Source organism: Magallana gigas, chromosome 9, assembly GCF_963853765.1.
Source record: "Magallana gigas chromosome 9, xbMagGiga1.1, whole genome shotgun sequence".
Taxonomy (NCBI): domain Eukaryota; kingdom Metazoa; phylum Mollusca; class Bivalvia; order Ostreida; family Ostreidae; genus Magallana; species Magallana gigas.
In genome coordinates, this window is record NC_088861.1 from 16385716 (window position 1) to 16411788 (window position 26073).

Genomic DNA, 26073 nt, shown 5'->3' on the forward strand with positions numbered 1-26073 from the left:
AGCGGTGTTCAGCTTTAAGCTCTTTCTCAATGATTCCTTAGTTTATCATTAGTTTATGCAGGTCCATGTAAGCCGATTTCTTGTCAAAGTCAAAGGACCGCGTTCTTCTCTCACACTCTGTCGGATAATTATGCCATTGTCAATGTTGTATTTTTGTACCCGTGTAATATGCGGATACTTTTAAAATCCTGTAGAATTTTTAGAAAACCCTACAGAATTTAAATTTCCTGTAGGATAAAAGTATTTCTGCGAGGAATTAAATTCAGATAAGTAGTTTTCCTACAGGATATTAGATTTCCTCTTTCATTTTTAAATCATTTGAAAAATTCATTTAATACCGGAATTGAAATTCCTTTTCAAAATTCTTTTATTCCAGAAGGAAATTTAAATTTCTTGTTTTTTCCTATGGGATTAAATAAAAGCGGTACACTCTTTAAACAATGATCGAGAACATTTAGAACAATTATAGAACAATTATGAATCTTTCGAAACAAGCATATTTTAGACGGGCGCAAAATTGCCATTTTGGCACTAGCATTAATATCTGGCACAATATTCATTTAAGAAGGTTTTGACATATTTTAGAAAGGTTTTTGAAACATTTTTAAATGCTTATTAGAATAAATCTTATGTAAATGAGCCCATCAATTCAATACGATTTGTATGCTGTCATTGAACAATTGCTAAAGTTTACGTTCAAATGCATCCTTTGATAAGAACTATTTTATTTTTATAAGCCGAATGCGCAGTCGATCGATCATGGTCACATGAAGGTAAGGTAAAGGTCCTTTAATATTAATAGTCTCTGTCAGTATAAGTAGCTGTGATCGAGAAATAAGATTTATTTTAAACAGCGCAATACACCGAGAGGAATATTTCAATCAGGTATTGAAAGGGGGTTTTGATAAATAATGTTTGCATCTGTTTTGAGTCTTTAAAGTTGGTTATTCTTGGGGTTGAAGATGATTAAAAACAATATGTTCAGGAATGCAAGTTTTTAATAGTAAGTAACCTTACTAGACTTTTAACTTACGATTTCATTTTATTTAATCTTTTTAATGAGTTGAATGGATGCTGTTTGCATTAAAGATGCAAACATAATTTATTCAAAATTACTTTACATGCTTTAAAAAGACAAAAAACTATTACAAAATGGATTTATGAATCATCATTTACTTCTAAAAATGTATTTAATATTATGTTTGTTTGTTTATGGTTTACATTCCTACAGCAGTGGCGATCGGTCTGAAAATACTCAATAATTCCAACAAAAGAGTAAATAAAAAGGTAATATTTCAAGAAGGATATTACGTGGCTCAACAATTCTTTAAAATGTTTTTACTTTTATTCAAGTAAACGTTTACCTTGTGCCAATGCCTGTATAATAGTTGGTTCAACCAGTAAATACAGTAAAGACAGTAAACATAGCAAGTTAAATCTTACATATGTATTTATTTTCTCTTTGATAAGAATAAACATTCATTAAATGTTATTCTAAATGTAGTGCTGAGTTATTTATTGATGGTTTTTAAATGCCATACCTTTATCGTTTTGAGGCATTTACTGTCGTTCTCTTATACCAGCACTTGGGAACTTCTGGAGCGGGTTCAAATACATAGAACACTCTCCTATTCACCATTTTATACTCTCCTTTTCCTATTCAACGGGTTGTAATTTCAAATGTACTTTGAATAAATTATTTTAATGAAATTAAAGAATTTATTTAGTAGAAAACATAATTTAAATTTTAAGTAAATAGTTTTATCAAACGTCTTCTTTAATTATATACCTTTAAATCCTCATGCAAAAGAAATGACCAATTAATGCATCAATGCTAATACAGACTATACATAGAAAAAAACATGTGTACATTCCACTTCAAACCAACATCTAGCAAGGTCGAGTTATCGGGTAAATGAAGTGTGTAACCTAGTAAGTAATAAGCAGCGATACACGTTTTTGATTTTGGGAAGCTTTTGCAAGGAATTTAAACCTCCCCAAATCTTTTTTGTTTGCCGTACTCTGATTTTTAGGCAACAAATTTGGGTTATCGATTTTTTTTATTATTTACAGTTTTTAGTGCAACAATGTATACCACTGTGCCAGATAATTATGCTAGTGCCAAGGTGACTACTTATTTGCGTCTTCTAAGGTGTATGCTTTTTATGTATCTTATATAATAGACATTTGCTTAAAAAGTTTGGAATTCACATGTCAAGTAAGACTTTTACTTTAAAATATTCCTATGGGTAACTTTTAATTCAGAGGGAGAAACCATTTTCTATCACACATATCATTATTGTTACGGCAAAGTATCGTGTTGAATTTAAAGCAGATCATAAAAAGTGGGTTATGCAGGAGTTATTAACATTCTTTTGAACAAAACCTTCAAGAATTTCGTTGTTTCAGTCACCAATGAAGTTATATTTTATCCTCAAAGAATCATTTTACATGCAACAGTACATTTATTCTACGAAATATGGTTTTTTCTCTGTTCACATTGTAATGCATTACTTTACTAAACATAATAATTATATATTTTAAGACACTATATACCCACAAATATTTCTAATAATACATATATATCCTGATATATATAATTTCCAAAAACCATAATCTATATAAGTTCCTAGAGTCTGAAGATTTTAAATGTCGAGATGAATTTTTATGAAGAAAAATGTATTTTCAGTTATACACAGAAATAGACAAAATAATTAGGAAGTATACGATAATTTTAAATAATTTCCGTGTATATTATTAGTTTATACCACAGGATGAATCTCTGCCATTCAGTTAACTGAAATGTGACTGATCGGTAACTGAAAGGTGACTGAATGGCATAGCTATGCCATTCAGTCACCTTACCAGACCATTCAGTTAACATTCAGTTCACTGAATGGCAGAGGTTTTTATCCTGTGTACATACGTTCTATGCCCTGTCAGGTCAAGAACATTCCTTTAGGAATTTTTTTATTCCAAATGAAAATTCTGAGATACTGTAGAAAAAAATGTTTTCCGATGGGAACAATACATGTAAAAAAGTTGTTATAAACTTTGTTAGCAATGATCTATAGTACAAATGCAACATTTTTTTTAATCTTTCGAAACATGCACCTTAGACTGACGAAAAAATCCACCTTTGCTCTGGTATAAATATAAATGTTGTCATTAGGTTGCAAGATGTTTCTGAAAGGTTTAAATGTAAATCTATTAATACACTAGAAAGACTAAATATAGAATTCTTATTATAAGAACTATTTTGTACAAAAGTACGATACTTCAATACGCCTTGAATGTTATCATTGAACGATTGCCAAAGTTTATAAGCTGCCTTTTCTAAGTACTATGTTTACAATGTTTATTTTAGACTGGTACCAAATCGATGACATGAAGGTCTTTAACATTTGTTTATTCTGAAGGTCTATATAAGTTTAAATAGAAGTAAGATATAGAAACGTAGAACGTTACACGGAAAAGAATATTCTTATCAGGAAAATATTTAACAAGTGCTAATTTTCAATAAGACTAGGTTATACATGTAAATGTACCAATTCTTTTCATTCAATTTATTTAATAAATATAATTGATGTTGTTTGCATTAAAGGTGCATGTTTTGTCAAAGATTTGAATGTTGAATTATTTTATGCTTTACAATTTTACAGCTACAGCGATATGAACAATATCATCAAGTCCATCAATCGAGAACACGAATAGGTAAATTTGTTAGGTGGACATGTGATTACGTAGCTCAACAATATTTTCACATATTTACATTGTCCAGTGACTTTGTCTATAAATCAATTCAGCATTTCTGCAATATAGATAAACATTTCTGCAATATTTATCTAAAAGTAATTATAATTCCAGTAATAGTTATTTTTCTTATCATGGGAACAGTATTCACCAGATTTTATCTTTAATGTTGCAGATCGGGTATTTTGGATTATTACTAAATTAGACAGAAACCATGCAGCTTGAATTAATTGGTATCATCCTTTGCATAGTGATTTATCTACATACACTTCAATTTGTAAGATTTTTTTCCCTAAACATATGTATCGTTTGAATATGGTCATATATACGGCGTACAATTTTCAATTATATTGAAATTTAATAATGCATGACTGTTTAAACAAAATTGTTAAACATTCTATAGGCATTCGGCGGAATAATCTGTGCGTGGTCAAAGTACACATCACAAAAAGTTGCTTCTTGTCCTGAAAGCCAGAGCGAAATGGAAGCCAGAGCAAACGAGAAAAATTGTGAATCAATAGCGCAGACACAAAATTGTACAATGCCTGAGAAAATAAAGTATCACTGTGTCATGAACGAGCTCGAGAATGCTTTTATTGAAGTTTGTGCGCCCGAATATCGCATTCATGGTATGTTTTTATGTTTTAATGAAACCAAATAAATTAAATGATATAAATGTTGCAATTGATACAATCTTAATCAATTCGTTGGTTACTTACATACCAATCAATTTCTTTTATATCTATCTTTTTCCCCTGGTTGACTTGGGTATATCATTAGGTCTTTCTTCCTTTCAGGTAAAATACCTTTTGTATTCCTCTTTTCATTTTCTTCTCTATTTTTTTCGGAACACCTTTTTTTTTTTATTATAAAAGATATTAAAACAATTTTTTTTTACTCATTTGGATAACAAAAGTTAAAGCACCAAATGACTCTTTGCCTGAACACTCTCAGAACTTACATAGTTATTGCTCTTTGTGACGGAAATTACTAATATCGCTATTTCTCTGACACCATAAACAATCGAGACTTGAAACTTTTACTAATGTGTTAGGTCACTTATAGGCTCCTTCATTCTATTCATTTTCATGGATGCAGTGCGACTTTTAATGACATTTAAATATAAAAATCTTGAGTGCCTTTCTTGAAAAAAAAATATAGAGTTATTGCCTCTATTGTAAAAATGCTTGTTATCGCTATACCTCTGAAACCGTTAGAGGTAAAGACTTGAAACTTTACCATTGTATTTAGTTCTCAGAAAGGCCCCTTCAGTCTCTCCATACCGAAATGACCCAAGGCCCTTTTCTAGTAACTATTGCCTCTGATTGTTTTCAACATTCAATAAAAACACCTTAAACTTTTTTACCGTACGTCGTAGAGACATTTAAACATTTGGGATTAAGCGCTGATCTTATACTACTAAATCTTTTGATTTAAAAGTATGCTTTTTAAGAAGTGATTTAAGGAAAATTTTCAGCAACTCTATCAAAGCAAAAATGATTTAAACATCAAAAATAAAAATGTGGAAAGACCTACTTGTTCGAAAACAATTATTATACTAGTAAATCTTTCATTTTGCATATGAATAATAAATTAAATTTTATCTGTACTCTCTTAAGCACTAAGATAAATCAGAGTTATGTTTTGGTGATTAAAAGAATAAGTGTTGTGTTTTATTACAAAAATATCTCTAAGTTATAAAATCGCAACAAAATTATGGTTACTTCATATTCAAATTTGGCCTTACTCAGAAACATTTGAGTCAAGCAAAAACATCGACTTTACTTAAGTAACAGAACCTACCTCGTATCTCAAGTTTAAAAAAGAATTCATCGATATTTTTTCTTTTTATTCTGCATAAATTTTTTGGCGTAGGGGAAAATCGGGGAAAGTAAGGGGAAAAAAATTAATAAAATTTTACTTGCTTGAAACTCGCTATTATTTTTGAAAAAGACAACGCAAAAATTATTTTCATAATGGGTGAACCTTATCAGAGAGAATTATAATTTTCCCATTATGAGTATATATAATAGAACAAGAATTACTAAAGTCAAATTGATCAATGCCATGATTTTAACGAATTAATTTAAAATTTGTGTGGTTATGTTTGCATTGAATTACTACGTCATCATTTTAAAATTCTGTAAATATAATATGTCTTTAATATCCTTTTTACATTCATGACCATATGGTGTCTTGTTATTGCATAGGCGTCGGAAGCAAATTGAAAGCGTGTGTATATGTGTGTGTGTGGAGGGGGGAGACTTATTCGAAATCTTGATAAGCAAAATAAAAAAAAAAATAGAAATAAGAAAAGGAAAATCCATTTTCGCCAATACCTTCTTATTCATGGGGGGGGGGGGGTAACCACGGTGCATTGTAAGAATTTAAAGTAGTTTTAGAATGCTACTGCTCAAGTTATTATTTACCGGATTTAAACACCTAGTGTTAATGTTTGATTTTATTTGTTATGATTACTAATATTTCTGCAAAAAAGGAAGGGGAAAGAACCCCTAGTCACCGGTTCAGACGCCTATGTATAGTATAGAAAACCACTGGCAAGAGAGCACGAGTGTACATGCTATGAACATATAATTACTTTAATGATTCATTATAATCAGGATATGCAAGTCTAATTGGACAAAAATATTCTTTATCAATGAAATTTCTAGACTAAAAGCAAAGCCCCATGATTATTTGGTTTTAAAGAAAAGAACAATATTGAAAATGTGTTTAAATGATAAATGATAGAATACCGAATAGACCCAACCTTACAGAAAGTAAACCCCAACTAAACCTTGGGTTGGGCCAATTCCCTGCAAAGGGTTGACCTTCCGTACCGTGTGCATGTTGCACCATCACATGCCAGAAACTTACCGATGTATAGTTTACAATGTCCCATCCACCTACTTTTCGTTTTATTTACCCTCCTGTCTGTAACTTGCAATATCCCTGTGTAAAGTCAACACAACAGACATAGCCGCAGGTTTCGCATTTTACTTCTGATTCTCATGAACCTAACATATTGGGTATACATATTGCATATTACATGTATTTTCAACAAGAAACATCCCTCTAACTAATAATAATCATTAAAAATCATTTCATGAGTTTAGCAACACTTATAAGCCTTCAAGTACAGCAATTCTCAATTTTACAACAAGAGGCCAATTGGCATTAAAGGTCACCTGAGTAGCATATATCTCATACACAAACTTGTCATGGAGTCTCATATATGCATCTAATTAATTAGGTTTCATACTGGAGTAGAAAAATTATAAATTTGTAATGACGACCACATTTCAAAAAGAACTGTGAAACCTATTATTTTGGTGAAAAACTAAAAGATCTGGTCTACAAAATCATGAATTCAGTTTTCCTTTCAGGTGTGTGGGAGTAAAGAAAATAATTTTTTTAACATTATATGCATTAACATCTATACATCCATTTTGGCCCTGCCTTAGAGTCAAAACCCATCCTTAAGGGGACATGAAAATTAAAATTTCAGTAGAGGACTTCCTGGTAAACATAATTATTAGTCAGTTTTTTTATACAAATGTGTGAGAATAGAGAAGAAAATTTTATGCATTTATGCATTTATTATATGCATTAACACTATATTGCCATATTGCGCCCCCCCCCCCCCCCCCTCATGTTCTGAACCCCTGACCCAGGGGCCATGAATTTAACAATTTAGGTAAAGGAGATTGTGGATATCATAACCATGTATTCAGTTTTTTGCTCACATGTGTGGGAGTAGAGAAGAAGATTTTTTAAGATTTAAAAAAGTTTTACTATATGGCCATATTGGCCCAACCCTAGAGCTTGAACACCTAACAAAGGGGTCATGAATTTCACAATTTTAGTAGAGGCCCTCATAAACATCATAACCATGTATTCAGTTTTTTGCTCACATGTGTGGGAGTAGAGAAGAAGATTTTCTAAGATTTAAAAAAGTTTTACTATATGGCCATATTGGCCCAACCCTAGAGCCTGAACACCTAATAAAGGGGTCACGAATTTCACAATTTTGGTAGAGGGCCTCATGGTCATCATAACAATGCATTTAATTTTTAACAAATATATATGCGAGTAGAGAAGAAGATTTTCTAAGATTTAATACATTTTTACTATTTGGCCATATTGGCCCCACCCCAGAGCCTGAACCCCTGACCCAGGGGTCATGAATTTCACAATTTTGGTAGAGGGCTTCATGGACATCATAATCATGCATTTAGTTTTTACCAAATATATATGGGGGTAGAGAAGAATATTTTCTAAGATTTAATACATTTTTACTATTTGGCCATATTGGCCCCACCCTAGAGCCTGAACCCCTGACCAAGGGGTCACGAATTTCACAATTTAGGTTGAGGGCTTCATGGACATCATTATCATGCATTTAGTTTTTGACAAATATATATAGGAGTAGAGAAGAAGATTTCCTAAGATTTAATACATTTTTACTATTTGGCCATATTGGCCCCACCCTAGAGCCTGAACCCCTGACCCAGGGGTCATGAATTTCACAAATTCGGTTGAGGGCTTCATGGACATCATAATCATGCATTTAGTTTTTGACAAATGTATATGGTAGTAGAGAAGAAGATTTTCTAACATTTAATACATTTTTACTATATGGCCACATTGGCCCCTCCCTAGAGCCAGAACCCCTGACCCAGGGGCCATTTATTTCACAATTTTGGTAGAGGGCTTCATGGACAACATAACTATGCATTTAGTTTTTTCCTCACATGCGTGGGAGTAGAGAAGAAGATTTTTGAAAATTTAGCTTTTTTTGCATATTTGGCCCCGCCCGTGGCACCCCAGGGATGGTAGAGCCATTAATTTCACAATTTAGATTCTTCTTACCATAGAAATGCTTCACACCAAAAATGGTAATGATTGGCCTGGTAGTTTTCAAGAAGAAGTTAAAAATGTAAAATAGTTAAAGCACGACGCACAGACGCACGACGACGGACGAAGACCAATTGCAATAGGTCACCTGAGTGACTCAGGTGACCTAAAAATATCGAAACTGTCCCTTGCTACCTTAACCCCAGAGTAGACACAGAGAGTAAACCCCAGTCAGAAGTATGCCCCTAAAAGCAGACGCTACATGTATATTCGGATTATACAAGGGCAGGAATTACAGGCAGTAAAATGGTTAGATAAAATACAGGTCTGCTTTTCACTTCAGTGCGTACAGTTGACCCCAAAAGCAATTCTCGAGTAAACCCAAGTAAACCCTGAGTGGACCCAAATCTTCAAAAAGTAAACCCGAAGTAAACCAAAAGTATACCCAGAAAGTAATCCGGGGTAGTTGGGTTTACTCTGGTGTTGGGTTGGGTCTGATCGGTACTGTATGTTCACGTTTCTGTTACAGGATATTGCACAGAGTATAATGAGATTGGCAGCGTTATTCAGGTACACCACAATTTGAATTGCGAGAGCGTGAAACCTCCATGTGATTCATCATATTTATCTACAGAAGCGTATCGTTGTAATATTATCCTTTCTCTCTCTCTCTCTCTCTCTCTCTCTCCTCTCTCTCTCTCTCTCTCTCTCTCTCTCTCACTCTCTCTCTCTCTCAATTACAGGTTATAAATGCGTGTTTTCTACAGAGTTTGTATCATTTTCCATTGAACGTTTTTCAAAGATTGTGTACACTTCCGTCTAGCGTTCCAAATTATACTTTTCATAAACACATGTAGATATAATTGTTTTAGAGTGAGTTTTATTCAATATATTTTTAGCATTTAATGTTTTGTATTATGGGTTATTCCATTTCTAATAGATAAAGGCTGCTACGACAAAGTGAAATATAATATCCAGACGTCATCTACAAAATTGACCTTGTCTGTTTCAAGCACGACCAGGTTCTACAGATTTCCAGTCTTAGACAGTAACAGTGTACAATGGTAGTGGCGGTCTATCTATCTATCTATCTATCTATCTATCTATCTATCTATCTATCTATCTATCTATCTATCAATCTCTTTTGCATGCCTTTATTCTTTACACACATTATATAAACTTAAAATATTTAGTTTTGTTTAATAATAAAATTTGATGCTAAAAAAATATCAATATTTTGAAGCAAGCAATGTACACCTCTGTTATACATGTTGCCATTACTATACAAAGTAAGCTGCATTTAAGGTCATCGTTGCTGCAGTAAGTTATAGTTGTAAGTATCTCATTTTTCACAGCACTCATCTGTTTTAATTTATTTTACATAATTGTCTAGCATTAGGTTAGACAATATGCTGTTATTGCTGACCATATTCTACAACTTAAGTATGTGCATATAAAATAAAAAAATGACGAGCATTATTGTTGTCAACAACAGCGGCAATTAGCTGGTGTGTTCAGGACGATAATAAATAAGCAGCATTAACTGAAAGACATTTTTATGAACATATGAACCTCTAAAGTGTTGCAGAAAGTAAAATTATACTATTTGGTCCTTTCCTAAATCCTTTAAAGAGCCATGTAAATCAATTATCACTAGAATGGTACTAGTATATATCAATATTATGATTAACATATAGATAAATGCCATGTGGTCTTTATAGATAAATAAATGTCTGTCCCGTGACCATATATCAATATAAGAGTCAACATCTTGCCCCATGATTATATTTTTATATCGAATTACTGCAACAAAAACAGTGAAGTAAATCTAATTTATTACCATAATCAAGATTATAGAGAATTTATATTTCTATCAAGTCTAAAATATTACAATTTGAAAAATGAAAAAAGCTTTGTATCTAAGATTAAAAAGTAAACATTATCCAGTATCTTAATACATAGCATTTTTTCTCAGATAGATAAATATATAGGCTTAAAATGCCGACAATCATATTTTTCTTAATAAAATAATGTGCATTATTCGTAAAAACTCTAAAAACAATTAAATATTATTAAAATATTTTTAAAATAACAGTTCTTGCGTTTGTTAATTTAACAATATGAACTTTTTCTCCTTTGCAGAATAGCCGAGATTTTGAAAATCCAAGTTATTATTGTTATTTCCTGTGATAGTTTCACGAAAGGGTGAACTGAGTTGAAAATCGAGCCAAAGAGTACTACAACGCAAAGAAAAAAAGACAGTGGTTTATACTTTCGACACTATAAAAAAACAATTATAACGAATCAAACACATAAATGATTATTGGGCCTAAATGAATTTGAGAAGTTATGTAGATTTGTTGGCCTGTAATATGTAATTTTGTTTATTTATACTTCAAATAACTTTAGAATATGTTTTTTTCTTCTTCTTATGCAGTAGGCATAAAATCAAAATTCTGCACGACCTATGCTGTCCTCTACTATGTAAATTCCACATGATTTTAGCTTTGCCTACATGTAACTATTAACGCACTTGATTGCATGGAAATGTAAACAAAAAGTCATTCTGAAATTGGAATATATAGAAATCAGTAAAAAGTTATTGATATAGACCATGAGAGGAGTGCGATTATCTTAACCTTTATCTCTTTGGTAATAATTGTTTACTTTTGGAATCTCTAGCAATGAAGCCGATTCGTTTGACTTTTTTTTCATACCATACATCATTTAGACAAATATATTTACATCATTCAGTGTCTTTGCCTGTGATAACACTACGTATCGATTTTGTACTATATAACTCATAATACAAAAGACGCCAAATTGAGGCGCCAGCGGGGTTTGTTTATTTATATTCAAATATTTAATAGTACGATGGCCTAACATTATATAAATACATGTATAAGTAATACGGAATCATTCCTTGAATATTATGAGGTGATAATTTCGGTCGGGACATGATCAAATCTATCATAAAGCACTTCGGGCTTTATTGTATTTGATCACGCCCCGACCGAAATTATCACCTCATAATACCCAAAGAATGATTCCTTATATACTAGCTATAGGTAACATTTATGGACACTATTGAATTCGTTCTTTATTTTAACTTGTATAATTAAATGTTTATTTCATAGTCAATTCAAGAGCTTGGTTTTTGCTAAATGTGTCTTTAGATTGATTTTATCGACTTCTGATTTAACGTGTTTCTCAATACTATAACCCTTCCACAAACTTGAATTCCCTCGTACTATAAAATGTCACACATTCATTAGTTTTTACACGGCACCGCCTTATCATTATAGTAGTTAACTTCATTTGATATGATTAAACTATTTTTAATTATTCTCTTAATTGCTTATTTCCTGTGAATAAAATTTGAGTCTAATTTCTGTGAAATGTTTCATACAATTATTTATACATACATGTATTTTGACATATCGTTGACATCGGTTGTTATCTTGTTATTCAGTACATTAGTTCGACCCATCTAGTGTCATGTAAGTTTTCTTGGAGCAGTTGCTTTGACTTGCATGTTCGACCAAAATTCATACCAGTTTAATATACAATGGATATTCGCAGCGACGCCTAGATGTCAAACTTTAAAGCTGACATGAATTCATAAATAACGCATTATTTCCCTTTTATCTCCGACTTCCACCATATTAGTTGTCAATTCGCTTTTAATACATTTTAAACCTAATAAGTAAATGCGATCAATTAATGCTTATTATCTGACGCACTATGGTCAGTGGTACATGTAGGCGATATTAGCTCACCTGAGTCATTCTGATCACAATTTTGTCTTTCGTCCGTATGTCTTTTCTTCTGGCTCTCTGTAAGTTTTTCACATTTTCAACGTATTCTCAAGAACCACTGCGCCAATTTCAACCAAACTTGACACAAAAAATTCTTAAACTAAGGGAATTCAAAGTTGTGAAAATTAAGGACCATGCCATTTTGCAAAATGAGATAATTGGGAATTTTTGTGGAAGCATCCCCAGGAAGTGAAGATTCAAAGTTGTGAAAATCATGACCCCGGGGGTAGGGTGGGGTCACATTAAGGGGGAGGGGTCATATTTAATCATACGAATATATACATGTAGAGTAAATCTTTAAAGAACTTATCTACCGTTTCTTCATTTAATGTGAAAAGTGTCAATATGAATTTAATATGTCAAAGTCGTCAACGCGATAAAAACATTCGCACGCATAGCGAAGTTCTGGGTTGTTAAACTGACGCATTTTCACCTGTTAAAAAAATCAATTACTGGTATTCGGAAAAACCTTTGCGTGACGTTACACTAGTTAGACATGGCGGAAGCATCGAGTGATTCTGATGACTCCAACTTATCTGTATCACTTGCGTGTGAATCGTCAGGCTATGAGGAAAATTTTGACAATTTTTTGGAAGCACCTACTGTTGCTCCGTATCAGGTTAAACATTACTTAGACTCATACTGAAGATCCCACTGAAAAGGATGACTACGATGATGAGAATCCTGATAATAGCCAGCTTAACAACACTGATAGGTATAATTAAATCCGATTAACCTTTATTTTTCTTTTAATAAGATATCGAATAAAAAATTCAGTTAGATTTTTATTTGTTGAAAATTTAAGTATACCATTTACTATAGATTGTCTATAAGAATATTTACCACATTCCCTTTAACATAAATACATGTAACGCGTGTGTTTTCATGAATATTATACGTGGTTTTCAGATTCATTTTGTTTTTATTTCAAAAAAAAACTAATAATAAACTTAAAAATACAACAAGATGTCATGTTGTATGTTTATGTCAAAGAGAGCATTATAGGTATTTTTTCATAGCAAATGTAATTTCAATATTGACCATTTTGTATTTGAAAAAAAAATAAAACAAAACTATTCTAATAATCAAATATGTAGGTGCAGCTGCGGCCATTGCATGCAGATGCCTCTGGCCAAAGAATGTGTCTGTTGCAAGGAAACAAGGGTCTTTCTAGTACTTATGAAGAATGACGAGGTCGAGTGTATCACAGACCACCCAGGATTTGAGCCAGTGTGCCTTAATACATATGTACTGGACACAGCTTACAATCAATATAAGCAACAGTACAATCATCAAATCCAGAATATTCCAGAATGAGTTGTAATGAAAAAGTAAAAGAGGAACAAATAATATTATGATTTTATTGAACAGGAAACATCATATATAAGAAGAAGAAATAATGAATATGATTTCAATAATGTGTGTCCTTTACAGGCGATACAGGTACACGGCCTAAAGACAACTCGTGAGATGGTTTTGTCATCGTGTGCCCTGAAGGAGATTAAAGGCAGATTCCCATCTCCACAATGAGACTATGTTGGTTTTAAGGAAGCGGAGTTAGATTAACAACAATCATCATCACCTATTCCATCATCATACTGAGCATGTCCTATCGTGATGTCAACTCTAAAGTTGCTGATGCTTTATCAGATTTTTAAATGAACTGCATAGAGGAGGCGGTGCTGCAACTCTGTTCACCTCTAACCGACTTAATTTTGTTTCTTTGGATTTTATAAATACAATGTCCATGAGCTTACTGACATAACCTATAAAATATAACTGTATATTGATATGTTTTGATGAAATATGATCAACAATAAATGCACTTGTCGCACTGTAAATCCAATCTTCTTGAACTTTGGGTGCACAATGTTGTACTGTGGCTGTCCACCTTTAGTAACTGCTTGATCTCTCATCCCATTTTCATTGTAGTGCAGGGCAAGTTTTAATTTAAAATTATATTAATTATTTTTTTTTTGCATATCCACAAGTATTAGTTATTTTTTTAGTGATTTTTTAGCGATTAAGTTTTGCATTTTACTTTCCTTTTACCTGTTTAACATTCCATGGCATGCGCGGATCCAGAAAATTTTTCCAGGGGGGGTCCGAAGGATAATTGTGTTTGCCAGGGGGGGTCTGAGGCATATTTTCGCGATAATTTTACTATGTAAATTTAATAAATTTTCATTTTCCAGGGGGGGGGGGGGTCGGGACCCCCCCGACCCCCCCTCTAGATCCGCGCATGCATGGTATGAAAACCCAAACATCTTCGGGGCAAAATGATTGATTACGGAATGAAATCCCTCCTGACTTGATGTTTGGGCTCCTGAGGAAAGTTTTGGAATGCCTTTGCATTTGCTTGGTCATCACAAGCTCCTCTAACTTACCACATGCTATGCGTCCTTAAAAGGAAATGAAAATTAATTATTTTGTTTATTTTGTATTTTTTAATTAATTGAATTTTAATTTAATTACTTGGCAATAGTTACCTTTTTTTTAAACCATTTCATTCTTCGTTCATGTCCTTCTAGGGGTCGTTGGTTACAAGACTAATACAATTTCCCAATCATGTTCATGAATGTTCTGCACATGATTGCAGACAGACTGCCACTTCTCGAGCATCAATTGCCTGTGACCACTTGAAATTGATGCTAGAACCCACTAAAGATCGAGAAATTACCTGACTGTAGAGATCCAATCATTTCTTGACTGTTCCATGATCTTCGAAATCCACATATACCACAACACTGGTCAATCTTGATCTTTTTCGTGCCTGAAACTGGTCTTACTTGGCAAAGTGTGGCAGATGTACAAGATGGACAGATTAAAAACAACTGCATCAACTGCGACTCACACACGATCTTGTCAGTTTTTTTTGGGATCGATTATCATCACTACAAATAAATGTTTGTGTTTGTATGGAGTCGCCTGTATATTTATTTGTTGTAAACTGAATTGTACTTTATTTGAAAAGACAATCTGATAAATATTTTAACTAACTGTCTTACCCCTCATCTAAAGAATGTTCAGATGATAGAGATTTTTCAGCAGATTCTGGACAGTAGTCTGTGTCAGTGTCTTTGTCTTCATTTTCATCCTCAATGGAGAGAACAGAAAGATCTTCTCGCTCATCATCACACTGCATGGTTTAAAATTATCTAAAAACTGTAAAGCAATGAATAAATATGTTGACGAGTTTGCATTTTTAACGTACACAACAAAAACATTATTTAAAAAGATTAAAATGTGATAATATATACCCGTAAACATTTTCTTTTCCTAAATGCTCCTCTCACTGGCGATGATGCAGACGCTGGTACACATGCTGTTCACATCTGTTGACATCTATTTTGCTGGCATCTTGAATCGGGGTATTATGTGACGAAGACATCGATGTAATAGGCAAATGAATGGTTGGAGGAGCATCAGGTAGCAGACGTTTCTTCTTTATCCAAATACCTACCGACTATTTAATTCTGTATTCACCTGGGTTGCAATCTGGTGCGAATTCAAGTTCACATAGATCCGAAAATCTCGATGGCTGATTGAAGTCTTAACACTTTGTTTTAACAAAATGAATTCTTTTCGTCAAAGTTCACGTTTTTTTTCTTTGGAAATTTGTGTACTGAAATATTATCGGCATTAGTGGACGTACATCCCGCTGCAACACAATACTTGCCGGTTCTTTTCTTCTCTTTCGGCGTGGCAAAGATCCTTGTTTATCATTGAAATACTAATGTGACGTCACATCCGGAAATTCGTAATTTTAGACAGCGTTCAGATGTGTAATAATGGATTTTATCCGAGAACTTGCTTATGCCTGGGTGTTTTGCTTAAGTAAAAAAGTAAATTAATCAGCAAACCATGGGTAATTTGATAACGTTATATTGATATGAGATGGATAAGTTCTTTAAATCTTTAAAAATCTTTTTCTCAGAGAGCAATCAGCCAGAAAAGCTGACATTTATGTGGAAGCAATCTCAGGTAGGGTAAATTCAAGATTGTGACAATCATGACCCCTGGGGGTAGGGCGGGGCCACAGTGGAGGTCAAATTTTTACATAGGAATATAAAAAGTAAATTTTTTCAAAATCTTCTTTTCAAGAAGTATTTGGCCAGGAAAGCAAAAACTTATATGGAAGCATTCTTAGGTAGTGTAAATTTAAAGTTGTAAAAATCAAGACCCTCGGTGAGAGGGTGGGGCCACATTTAGGGAATGGGGTTGATTTTTTTCATAGTAATATATAGACTTTAAAAATCTTCTTCTCAGAAAGCAATCACCCAGGAAAGCCTAAACTTCTGTGGAAACATCCTCAGGTAGTTTAGATTCAAAGTGTGAAAATCTTGACCCCTGTGGGTAGAGTTGGGGGCCACAATCGGGTTTCACATTTTTACATAGAAATATAAAGAGACAATCTTTAATTTTCTTTTTAAGAACTATTTGGCCAGAAAAACCGAAACTAATGTGCAAGCATCCTCAAGTAGTGTATATTCAGGGTTGTGAAAATCATGAACCTTGGGGGTACGGTGCGCCACAATGGGGAAGGGGGGTCGAAATTTTAAAATGTCCCTCTCAGAAATAAATTAGTAAGGAAAGCTGAGACTTATGTGGAAGCTTCCTCAGATAGTGTAAATTTAAAATTGTGAAAATTATGACCCCGGAGGTAGGGTGGGGCCACAATGGGGGGTAAAATCTTTACATAGGAATATATAGAGTAAATCTTTAATCATCCTCTTCTCAGATAGCAATCTGCCAAAAAAAGGCTAATCTTATGTAGAAGCATCCTCAGGTAGTGTCGATTCAAATTTGTAAAATCATGACCCCTGGGGGAAGGGTGGGGCCACAATGAGGGTGGGGTTGAATTTTTAGATTGGAATATATAGAGGAAATCTTTAAAAATCTTCCTCTCAAAAAGAAATCGGACAGGAAGGCTGAAACTTATGTAGAAGCATCCTCAAGTAGTGTAGATTCAAAGTTGTGAAAATCATGACCCCTTTGGGTAGGGGGGGGCACTTTTGGGGGTAGGGGGCACGATATATAGAGTTAATCTTAAAAAATCTTCATCTCTGAAAGTAATCAATCTGGAAAGCTGAAACGTGTGTTGATGCATCCTTAGGTAATGCAGATTCAAGTTTAGTAAATCATTACCCCCAGGAGTAGGTTGGGGCCACAATGTGGTATCAAATTTGTACATAGGAATACATAGAGTAAATCTTTAACAATCTTCTTCTCAGTAAACCAATATGCAAGGAAAGCTTATGTAGAAGCATCCGATTCAAAGTTGTAAAAATCATGAATCCCGGGGGTAGCTTATAGTGTGAGTTTACAATAAAGGGATGGGGTAATTGAAAAAGTATTTGTAGTCGAGTGTAATTAATTACATTTTTCAAAGCAATTGGAAGTAATTTACAATTGGGTGGGGCCACTTTGGGGGGATCGACTTTTTACATAGGAATATTATAGAGCAAATCTTTAAGAATCTTTTTCTCAAGAACCATTTGGGCAGGAAAGCTGACACTTGAGTGGAAGCATCGTCAGGTAGTGAAAATTCAAGTTTATTCAAATCATGACTTCCGGGCGGTAGGATTAGGTCACACGAGGAGGGGGGAGATAAAGATTTTCATAGGAATATATAGAGAAATATCTTTAAATCTTTTTCTCAAAAAGCATTTGCCTTGAAAAGCTGTACAGAAAGCAACTTCAGATGGCGTAAATTCAAATTTGTTTAATTCTTCAGGAGTAGGTCGGGGCCACATCGGGGATTCAGTTGTACAGAGGAAAACATTTTAACTATTCAGAAAAATTATTATATACAATATATGCTTTTACTTATTTGCAAGCATTTTAATATATTCCTGATTCTTTCAAATTGTTTAAATTGTAGCCCCTGGAGCATTATTTGCCCTTAGAAGGGGTTCAGAGTTTAATGTAGGTTTAAATCATTTATAAACACTTGTTAAAGGTCTTTTTGAGAACTACAATGCGAAATGTAATATAACAATAAAATCATCCGGCTAAAAAAGGGACTTGATTATAAGTATAAGAATATCCAGGGGGAAACAGATTTTTTTACAAGATGAACATGTATTATACATGTACCACATTGTTCAGACATTTTGTATTTTGACTCTATGAAGCTGATTTTATTATGTCTTTTGTTGCTCAGGTGAGCGATGTTGCCCGTGGGCCACTTTTTTTTAAATTGTTGACCCCCAGCAGACAGGCTCATTACTTGAATAACACATTTCTTCTTGAACCAGAACAGACATCATTGTAAATCACATGGACTTTCAAAGAAAAAATGAAAGTAAAGTTGAAGCAAAAAAATTCTCACTGAGTATTTAAAGGTTCGATGTAAATTATAAGCCATCATTTCCTTTTCAGTTGTTGAGTAATTGTATTATGCTCCAATATAATCGTTTCAATAAAACAGCTGTCTCGTTTAAATCATCGTCATTTTTCACAGGCCTTTATTTCCTTATTTTTTTTTATACCGCTTGATTATCAAACATCTGTGTGTAAACCGTCGTATAGAAAGATACGGCCTGAGAATTCATTTGTGTCATACTTTGTTACAGCACCATCGTGATTTTAAGATACACGTACATATTAGATTTATAGACACTTTTGAAAACTTTATAGACACTTTTGAAAACAATGTTGATATGATTTGGTTAATCTGTGTGTTTCCTTGGATGCTTAGTTCTGCGCAACTGATATGTGGAGGGTACTCTTGAATATTTCGTTCGCATATTACATTGCATTTTTTTCGCCAAACTTACAATTTAACAAGGTTAACGTTTTTGTTGATATCTGATTTAAGCTAGAATAATATCAGCTTTCAGGGAAACAAATGCTGTGATGGAACATATTGGAATGACACAACCAAAAGATGTGAAGGTAAGATAAAGTTTTAATTCATCATTAAAATCGTATTGAAATTGTTTATACTATTAGTTCTATGTTCATTTCAATCCTGAACACTTGTGAAAATTCTATTTTAAATAGTGTGTCCAATGGGTTATTATGAAATTAATTGTTCTAAGACCTGTCCCTTTCCGTATTTTGGAAAGGACTGCCAGAGTGTATGCAACTGCAGCTTAATGTTTTGTAATCATAAAGTGGGTTGTAATAGATACAAAGGTATGTTTAAATACATATTTATATCTTCATTAAACTTTTAAAACAACTATAGTTTTAATTTTTAATAAATGATATTAAAAGTTTTTTGTTTTGTTTTGTTTCAGATGATAGTGTATACCTAACACAATCTTTTTTTGTAACGTCAAGAATAAGAGATATTACATCTGAAAAGAGGGACTCTTCATCTTCTGATGATGTGTCTATAAGCTTGCAGAAATCCTTGTTGTACATAGCTGTTGCGTTTGTAATCTTTTTCGGATTATTTTCTAGTACTTATTTCTATAAACATTGTATTAAACAAACTCCGTTACCGGATAGTAAGACAATTGACCGACCATCTGACCAACAGGAACAGTACAATATGCTTGTTCATGCCAGTCCGAGTGAAAGAGAAAACAACAGCGAACCAGCTTATCTTGAGCCAATTTCTGATGTACATTACGAAGAAATCGTTTGATCATCTGTAGTTTTGAAACAAGATATGTAGTAAATGTTAATCCGATGAAATGTTTAAAAAATGACAAAAGAAATCTAAAAATTTTAGCATTAAGATACTATTGAACAAAGGCTACTGTGTTTACAAATTGTTACAATGTATTATGTATAGACGACATCATTACTGGAATGTTTTTCGTCTCTATCAATTATAATTATATGTAATTCAATACAAACGTTTTGTGTTCCGTGAATTTTAATTCCAGGATACTGAGTCTAAAATGAGATCTGAAAGTACACCCTCCCCTCTACTCTATGTCGTTCTCTGCCTGTCTGTCTGTCTGTCTGTCTGTCTGTCTCTCTCTCCTCTCTCTCTCTCTCTCTCTTCCTCTCTCTCTCTCTCTCCTTAATTAACAATTGTTACAACATAAGATGATGATTTATTCAATTTAAGTACACATTATTAATGAAGCTCAAAATTCTTTGTTATGTATACAATGTTTGTGCCATGTTTTTGTTTACGAGTAAGTTCCAGTAAGAATTCGTTGATGCATATTAAAATAATAGCTTATTTTCACAGGCATTTTAAGTTTTGGAGCTTAGCAAACGACTTCAATGTTATTTCTCTTTTTTAAAGACAAGATATACCAAGCATGTCCTATTATAGAAGTATCCCAACAATGTTCAATGGATAGCGTTATAGATTTTTTTCCATCATAATAAATCGGCCTTAGGATGTCTCCTGCGAAGGATGTCTCCTGCGAAGGATGTCTCCTGCGATTTAAAATCTTTTCTATCAAAACGGAAAATCTATGATTTTGAAATACTCCAGTATCAACTGCATAATGGCCAATTCATTTATTTGATAACAATTAAGTTAGATCAGATAGTTATACACTCTACACGTTTTACAAATAAGCATGGACATTGATGTATTATTATAGAAATGTAGTCTCTTATTATACATTCAAATTATGTGAATGCATGTGTTCAAACCAAGCAACAGGGCAATAAGCCTTATTGGGGAAATATAAACAATGCAGTATAACTATGAAAGCATGCTATATTTTTGCAAATCTAAAAAAACAACAAATTCTAATCGAATCAAGGAGGAAAAAACTTATCACGTTTAAAAAGGACATTTACTTTATTACATATACATGTTAGCGTAATGTTGCATTTTTTTTACTTATACGGACTGTAGTATATTAGTATACAAAACAACATGATATGTTCATTGGAAATATTTACATAACGTATCATAGATATCCATGTGCAATAGGAAGAAATATGCATGTAAGCGTAATGTTGCAGTTGTTTCCCTAAACGAACAACAGTACATGAATATTATTTTACAAAACCACATGATATTTTTATTGGAAATATTTACATAATGTATTATAGAAATGGATGTGCAATAGTTAGAAAATTGACTTTTATAAATCTATACAAAATCATAATATGAATGTGTTTAATAGTTTCAACTCCTATATAACTTTGTCACCCCAAAAAGGAAAGTTTCAATCAAACTGCAAAGGCCCATGAAACACATATCTTGCCAGTCTGTAAATATAGGTGTTTAAGTAAATAATGCAAATATACTACAGACATTTCTTCCTGCTGGGTTATGATCTAATTGTTTTTATTAACTCAAATGACATGTCTGTTTTGAGCTAAGATGCATTGTTTCTGTGTACAATCTGGACAAGATGCCTTAAGAAAAATTGGTATACAATACATGCTCCTAGCTTTCATCTATTCAGGGGATGTAAACCCTAAAAAGGTTAATGATAACACACATAACATTTTTAATTCTAAATATTTATTGACTTTTCAAGCAAAAATACACCCCCCCCCCCAAAAAAAAAAATAAATAAATAAATAAATAAAAATGATGACTATAATTTGAAATAAATATATATAAACCGTTCAATGTTTTAACCCAATTTTCATAAATGATCACGTCATAGATAAAAATCATTAACATGTACAGCGTAACTTTTTGTTGTACAAACACTATCAGGTATATCCATTAGTTTATTTTAATAAGCATAATTCCGGTCTATAAAGACACGATTTGATTCATAATCATTAACTTAAACATTAGGTTGAGCCGTTCCAAAATGTTACCACAAACATTAAGACATATTACATACATGTTGTAATTGCCTGTTTAGAGTTAAATCTAAAACACCAACGTTGATATTTTTCAGCATTTACGCTTGTTAAAAATGTTTTTCTACTTTTTTTCATATAAAACCAGACTTTGACCCGTGTGTGCACGGGTTGACATGTCTCATGACATGTAACTGTGTCTCGGGAAAGGCCTTCACCACAGTTAAAATGCCTCTCATATACCCGTAATGTAGCAGAAATTGCAAAATCGCTCCAAGACGATTTTGGGGAAAATTAATAAAGTAGCATTGAAAATAACAGTCAAATTGTTCACAACAAACCATTTTGAAGCTGTGAATACCTTTCTTCGAAAAGTTTAAATCTATAATTGCATAATTCAACACATTGCAAGGACGTTTTTTACATACCATGTTGACATTCGATACTCTCAGAATTTTTGTAGTAAATGCACTGTGTTAGAGTTATCTCACGTATTTTCTTTGATGAACAGAAAAAAAATTTCAAATGAAAATAAACACGCATTTGTTTATCGTTTCCAAGTGTATCCATGCAAATGTGATATTATGGAAACATTAAATAAAGAGCCTCCCGTGATTTAGCGTAAATGAAATGCGCATGCGCAAGATTGTAAAATTCAAAGATTTCTGAAATTTTTTGAGGAATTTTCGTTGATTATTAATTAACGAAGCTTGATTGAGAAAAAATAAAAACGAATTGGTAATCTTCAAGTACCAATGATGTTTAAATTATATAAAACAAAAGACAGTACTTTTCCGATTTATTGGTATTAAAGCTAAAAAATTCGAGTCTATTTTTTTAATATAGTAGTATAGATGTTTAATAAGGTAATTTTTTCTTTAACCGACGAAGAGAGAGATTTCCCAAATGCATATAGTATTCTTGTTTACGAAAGCCCAGAATAAACAATTTGAGATTCTTCTGAGAGCCATATACCGGCAACAAAATGCTTACTGTGTTCACGTTGACAGCAAAACCACCGCAAGCGTGTTTAATGAAATCTCATGCATTGCAAAATGCAAAATCCAAATGTGAATTTGGCATCTAAAAGAATTGAGGTAGATTGGGGGGGAAATAGGAGTTGTACTAGCGGAACTCTCGTGCATAAACCTTTTATCTTTTTAAAAATGGATGTATTTCATTAACTTAACTGGTCGGGAGTTTCCACTGCGTACAAATAATGAATTAGTGAAAATATCTAAAATTTATAATGATTAAAACGATGGGGAAGGCACAAATAAAAGGTAACCTTCTCACGCATATCATACATTAAAAATAATTCAATGTCATAGCAAGAATTCATCTTTTTTCAAAGGGCTAGCAAAGACAGATGGAAATTGGAGGAAAGCCTTCCCACAATATCCATTCAGCAAAAGGGTCAGTCCACGAAGGTTTTTTGTACACCAAAATCTGATTTGGTGTACAAAAAACCTTTTCTGTCCCGATTTAAAAACTGGGAAAGTTTGTCAAATTTTCTTTTATTTATTGGTTACAATGCTTCAATAGTGCATTGCTAATAATCAACCGAAAATTGAGTGTCACTCGTAGAGTTGCTAGCAAGACAAAAATCTAACAATTCTTGTTTGTGTAGATAAGGCTCGTGCCATGCTTTTAATTGAACTGGTTCAGTTTACCGAAAAAAGTTCTTTGCAAGCTGGTGTTTGTTTTAAACAAAAATTAACAGTTCTTCTTGTTTGTCACATTCATTCTGTCTTAACCTAAATATTTTCTTATCAAAATTTAAATGTAATCCCAAAAAAACCATGAGGTTTGCTTTAACAACAATGAATTCTAAGTTATGTATCTCACGTAAAACTTGAGGACTGGTATTTTTAAGCCTAGATGTTGTGAACTACTTAGTTAAATACAAAATGTACTTTTCAGATTAAATTCAATTGTCTTTTAAAGGTGACTTGGAGACAGATTTTGCTGTCCGAAAAACTTTTCTATCTCGTTTTAAGAACTGGGGGGATACAGCAAATTCACTCCAATGTCACGGTAAATTTGTTCGATCGATATGTTTATTTGGAGTTGGAGATCTTCCTCTTCTTGCTCGTCGACCAGAGTTTTTGCCAATAAATTTCACCACAATTACCAAAGACAAGCCTTACTTTGTATGGATGAACTAATTTATAACAGGACGGGGATGAATATTACCAATGACTAAGTTTTGACACAGAATATTATGAAAAACTAACACACATTAAAAACATTGTAGAAAAAAAATTAGTTGGTGTTGTTTATAGACCACAAGTGCAAAGGCAGAATTTGTAAATCAGCTTGCTTTATCTATAGAGAGTGCCTTAAATTCTGAATTACTATTGTAAATCTAACGCCTCGGCTTTTATATTTCAAAACAACATTTCTCGACCTCGGAGGTTATTCTGCAACATTCACGAAAACTCGTACTTTATTTTTTAATTAAAATTACTTTTTTCTTGTAGCATATCCTATTTATTACTACGCGGCGCAGTTAATACCTTTTTTCGGTTATGCTATAAGACATGCCGATTTTGTGTCGCACATTTTTTATGAAATTATTGGGCTCTAGCAAATGAAAAATTTGTTAATTTCCAACATTTTTAAACCTACTTGATATTCTTGAGTTCAATGTGATGATTACATATGTACCTTATCTTTGGGAGTAGGTAAAGGCACAAATAAACGATTGATTTTTGGAATAACTAGAGATTTTACAACCGGCACACGTCCGATTGATGAAAGGTTTCTTCTCTCAAGGTCGACAGAAAAGTTAATACCCAGTAAGCTGAAAGTTGTTGAGCCCCAATCTAGTTTCCAACTCGTGCAGTGAAAAACCTGATTTGAGAATTCTTTTAAGCAAATCCATATGATTTTTGTTTTGAAACTGTTTATTTTCAACCCAGAAATTCCCACTGAATTATGTAATTACCAAAACCAAAATAATTCAAGACTTCATATATAAATGACCAGAAATAGAATCAAAAGCGTTTTTAAAATCAAATTGGACAAAGAGTCCTGGAATATTTTTATTTTCAGTATAGGCATTAAATCATAAATAAACCTAGTATTTTTCCCCAATGAATCTTCCTTATATAAAACCTGACTGAGTATCAGAAATAAGAATATCCAAAGTAGATCAAATTCTATAACTAAGACAACCTGAAATAAGTTTATAGATAACATTTAATTGTGTAATAGGCCGCCAGTTTTTTAAGTATTGTCTATGTTTATCCACTTTTGGTAGACATGAAATACTTCCTAAACGTGTTTAGTTTTTTTTCTTGGAGAAAATAAATGTTACTGAGTCTACTTTGTCAGTGTCACCTTGAACATGTTGCTTAAATCTCTGTATGGTTTCATTTACTGACTGTACACATTTTATTTATTAAGAGGTAAACTGTTATTGAATTTCCAAAGCCAATGGCCCCTTTTAAAAGAGCTAAATTTTAATTCTACAATGACATGGTTTGATATGTAACCAGGTTTCAGTATGTATGACTCTACAAAGTTGGAAAAACTTTCAGATATTGAAATATAATCTAAACGCCCTTGTTTTAAAGGTTTTTTTACTCCATGTATTAATAACCTTTTTGCCAGGATTCAAAATCTTGAAATAGTTTAATAGATTTAAATCATCAATACTTTCTAGTAATTTTTCTCTTGCCTTGGGGTTATTAATTGAATTATAATTTTTTGTATCAATAACAGAATTTAAGGCAAGATTAAAATCTCCAACTAGCATAAAAGAATCATTATCCAGTTCCAAGAAAATCTCTTGAACATACACATAAAACTCAGGACACAGGACTCTCTGTGTATGGACTATAAATGTAAATCAAAGTAACCATGTTATGGCAATTGTTAAATCCAGGGCTTTTACTTACTCATACATTTACACACAAACAAATTGTTTCAATCAAAAACAATAAAC

At 32.7% G+C, this 26073-nt stretch overlaps 1 long non-coding RNA gene across 1 annotated transcript; it reads left to right on the forward strand.

The window, feature by feature from the left end:
- The first annotated feature begins 863 nt into the window (after positions 1–863).
- LOC136271720 (uncharacterized) lies at positions 864–14363 on the forward strand. Its single transcript, XR_010709673.1, has 11 exons — positions 864–1003; positions 1232–1287; positions 2074–2126; positions 3663–3714; positions 3929–4030; positions 4157–4382; positions 9140–9256; positions 9551–9674; positions 9854–9943; positions 10753–13143; positions 13532–14363. It is a non-coding gene; the product is annotated as an uncharacterized lncRNA (long non-coding RNA).
- The last annotated feature ends 11710 nt before the right edge of the window (positions 14364–26073 follow it).